Source organism: Callospermophilus lateralis, chromosome 9 (genome assembly GCF_048772815.1).
Source record: "Callospermophilus lateralis isolate mCalLat2 chromosome 9, mCalLat2.hap1, whole genome shotgun sequence".
NCBI lineage: Eukaryota > Metazoa > Chordata > Mammalia > Rodentia > Sciuridae > Callospermophilus > Callospermophilus lateralis.
The window spans coordinates 85,336,719-85,341,366 of NC_135313.1; the positions used below are offsets into that span (position 1 = coordinate 85,336,719).

Genomic DNA, 4,648 nt, shown 5'->3' on the forward strand with positions numbered 1-4,648 from the left:
GGGAAAACAACAACTATATTGTTTGTTATATCATAATATCAAGAGAGAAAAACTGAATCCAAGTTTATCACCAAGAGCACCTAATACATCAAATAGTGGCAGGGTTTTCTAACTTCACAAGGTTCTTTAAACACTCCAGCTCTAAAATGTAAATACTTTGGACAAAGCTTAAAAAGTGAGCCTGCCTCCAAAAATAGAAGTGTTAGGTAAATATGAAATGACATTTATACTTCATTTTTAAAAAGAACACCCGTCTTATTCAGTTCTTTGCTTAAAGAACAGGTAATTACAGAAAATACTACTGGTAACTAAGGCAGATTTTATCTACTCAACAGTTAATCAAAAAATAAAACATAACCAATGAGAGAAATTTTCAATGCAATCCCTAAAGAATTTTTGGCCTTATCTATGAATTTAATGTAATATGTCTTTTCTTTAAGGAAGAACTGTTGGAATAAAATTGAAATCATTTTTAAATTAAAAAAGTGTTCATCACATTTCACATTTACCCCAGCTTGATATTTCTTGAGCTTCTAATATAAGTTCATTTTGCACATAAATGAACTGTAGTTAAATCCTAGAAACTATACATCCACTTAAAGTTCTTAAGTTTTTATATGATGAAATTCCCCTGGAGGCTAAGAATAAGTTAGGAACAAGAATACCAAGTAGATAGTACTTTGTATTGCTAGTTCATTTTTCATTAAGTCAACTTGCACATTCTGCTTTCACAGTTCCATATAATTCATATAAATAATTCACATTCTTGATTCAAAATGTGAAAATAATTGGTGAGAGATTATTTTGGATATTTTTTGTTTCCAATCTTGAATATATCTCCTATAAAAGGCGGTCTTGAATATTTTTAAAAACATCACATTCTCATTATCTTCCCTATGTGTAATTATTCTCATTTCTGTGTGATTTACAATTGATATATTAGCAAGGTAGATGGGAGAGAGTGGAGGGTGGGTTGAGGTAGAAAAGACTTTTGTTTTTGGACATACTTATAAGCCTCAGTTTTCTCACCTGTAAAATGGTAATTAATGCAAATTGCTAAATTACAAGGTTGGTATGAGGATTTGACATAACACAGGTAAAGTGAATATAAGTGATCCTCAAAACAATTTGAAATTTAACTTATATGATTTTTATAGTGAGAAAACTGAGTCTTATAACTATATGCAAAAATTGTGTGTATAAGTAATAATTTTGGGGGCTGGGAATGTGACTCAGAATAGAATGTTTGATATATGGAAGGCTCTGTTTCAAACATCAGTGGTGCAAAAATGAATGAATAAATAAATGATAAAATAGTATTATAGTAACTTTCAAAGACATTCAGAAATCAGATTTTTAACTTGTCCTTGTTTCTGGCAAGGCTTAGCTTTTTTGTTAAGTAATCCATAAAATGATGTTCTAAAAGCTTATAATATAATATGAAAAGAGAAATTGTTAACATTTACATATTTTCTCATTACTCAGTTAGAAAATACATCTGTCAACTTTGTTTGTTTGTTTGTTTTTGTGATAGTAACTCACAAATAAAGATTTTGAATGTAACACGAAGCCAGTTATATGATATGTAATCAAAACCATGTCTGTTAGAGATATGAGGGGGGGAAAGACCAAATCATAACAGGGTATGGAAGTATAAAACTCTCAGAAGGCTTTTATTATGTGTATAATGTTTATTTGATTAATACTTGACCTTTTAGAAAAATATTCCTGAACATATCATGAGTTTTTGAGCAGGCTTAAACTTTGCTCTTTCCAGTTTGCTGGTTAAATTTGTATCCTTTTTTTTTTTTTTTGTATCAATATATCATACTCCTGAGAGATTTTTACCTTTTAACTGTCTATAGGGGTATAATTTAACTCTTATTATTACATTTAAGATGCATGATAATCTACCTTCATCTTACTGTTTCTTCCTTCTCTCAGATTATACTGGTCAACAACACCATGACTTTTGTAGATGGACCCCTCCTACCCTCCAAAGAATTTGGCCTGAACATTTTTTCCCTTTGGCTCACACTTTTAATATAAAAAATTCAGTGATATACAAAACTGTGAAAGTGTGACAATAACAACATATGAAATCCTGTGACTAAAAGCCCCCTTGAGTGCACTCTAGGGCACAGGTACCTGCCCAAACAGATTCTGCAGTGGAAACATAAACTAATGTAAACCAGGGCTACTGGGAAGTACCAACATGTGTGTTCTCCAATTACAGACCGATAGCTACTCCAAACGTTCAGTAACAAAATGTATAGCATCTTTCCAGGAACAGCAAGGCAGACTTACTCAAGATGGACCAGCATGAATAAACCCAACCAAAAAAAAGTACTGCATACTTAAATTTAGGATAGTCATTCATGAGGATCCTGTCAATTCCAATATAAGGAACAAATCCTCTGGCTCTACCACAACATCTTTTTTTTTCTCTAGCCAGTGTTGTTCTTGTTTATAGAGGCCTTGGTCATCAATAGCATTATTATCTCCTTTGGTCAAAAATTTGATATGCCCATTTTGCTTTTCATGAATCTTCAAGACTCGCTGAACTTGGTGACGGGACTTTCCTTCTATTCCCCAAACAACAATTTCTCCCACTCATATGGGAGCTTCAACTCAGATTTGATAGAAGGAGATCTCCTCTATGAAATGCAGGTTCCATGTGGCCACTGCCTCTTGTTCATCCACCACATAATGTCCAAGAAGTCTGTAGAGACAGCTTGGTGGGACGGCTAGTGGGACACCCACAGCAGGGAAGCACTAGATGACCTTCTGGGGGGAACCGTTGGCATACTGGCGGGGCTCACCTGGCCTGAACTTTCTGTGTTTATATTTCTAAAGCATGGGATGTCCTTTTTATTCATACTTATTACACAAAAATCATTTTCCATAAAGACTTTTCCAGTCTTTCTTAAGTCTTAAGATCTTCTGCTTCTTACCAGTTGCAAGATATTTCGGATCTATGCATTTCATTCTACCTTATGTCTTATTATAGTTGTGTCCGTCTTCTGCTTGTGTGCATAAATGTCTTGAAGAAGGCCATATTATATAAATTTCTGCATGATCCACATTATCTATCAAGGAGTATTGTACATTCTCAAGAAGTAATTACAGGAAAAAAAACCTTAATTAATATCGATTGTGTTTGTAATGCTATATTTTGCCGACTCTCTTTTTCACTTGAAAGAATGTAAGCTCCATGAATTTTACATACTTGGATCTGTTGTTGACAGACTTGGATCTGTTGTCTTCACTAAGTATATTCCCAGTGCCTGAAAAAAGTATTTGTAACACAAAATCATACTATTTACTGCCTATAATAATGCACCTGTATTTTTTTTTTTAAAGAGAGAGTGAGAGAGAAGAGAGAGAGAGAGAGAATTTTTTTTTTTAATATTTATTTTTCAGCTATCGGCGGACACAACATCTTTGTTTGTACGTGGTGCTGAGAATTGAACCCGGGACGCACGCATGCCAGGCGAGCGCGCTACCACTTGAGCCACATCCCCAGCCCCATGCACCTGTATTTATAAGTTAAATAATTACTGAATAAAATCAGGACTATTTCAAAATTAATTTGCCATTTAATAATGATAATAAAGTATTATTTTAGACAGACAGCTTTGACCATCTATAACTAGCTTTAAGGAAAGAGTGTCTTGATTTGAAAGAATATCATGATGACTGATAACTGAAGTGTTGATTCAATCATTTCATTTAACCAGATAGAGTTTTCACACACATTTATGAATTTTATTCACCAACACAATCATCCTATTTGCTCATGTACTATTCAAAATGCAAAATTCATCCCTAATTGGACAATATAAAAACCAACAAATAATGTATGCCAACTAAATGTATTTAGGAAGATTTTTTAGCACTGATTTCTGAGATAAACAGATAATTGTGTTCTTTTTTCTATGTGTGCATGTGTGTGTGTGTGTGTGTGTGTGTGTGTGTGATAGAGAGAGAGAGAGAAAGAGAGAGAGAGAAAGAGAGAGAGAGACAGATTTGTAACTAATATAGGGACCCTATCCTTACCTTTTATATATTTAACAGTATTAACTAATATTCTTGGTGGAAAATGTAATACTGGACATTGGTGAATCTTGCAATATGGAACACTTATTTTTCAAAGGCAGTTTGTATGTAAAATATGATTATATTAAAAAGCCACTCTGTTAGAAGGAAGCTTTTAATCTTTTGGTGAATGGCTTTTGACATATGAACAATTACTAACTTGCATATTTTTTACAATGAAATATTGTATGTATGAACATATTTTTGTTGTTTTAGTCAGCTTTTTCTTTGCTACAAACAAAAGACCTGACAAGAAAAATTAGAGGAGGAAAAGTTTATTTTGGGGATCACAGTTTCAGAGGTCTTAGTCCATAGACTGCCTATTCTATTTCTTGGGGCCTGACGTGAGGTAGAATATCATGGCAGAAAAGTGTGGCACATACAAAATATATACCCCATAGGCACACCCCCTTATGACCCACCTCCTTCAGCCACATACTACCTGCCTTCAGTTACCACTCAGTTAACCCCAATCAGGGAATTAATTCACTGATTGGGTTAAGGCTCTCATAACCCAACCATGTCACCACTAAACCTGCTTGCATTATTG

At 33.8% G+C, this 4,648-nt stretch overlaps 1 pseudogene; it reads right to left on the reverse strand.

The window, feature by feature from the left end:
• Positions 1-2,303: 2,303 nt before the first annotated feature.
• On the reverse strand, positions 2,304-2,677 carry LOC143407172 (signal peptidase complex catalytic subunit SEC11A pseudogene; annotated as a pseudogene).
• Positions 2,678-4,648: the final 1,971 nt, after the last annotated feature.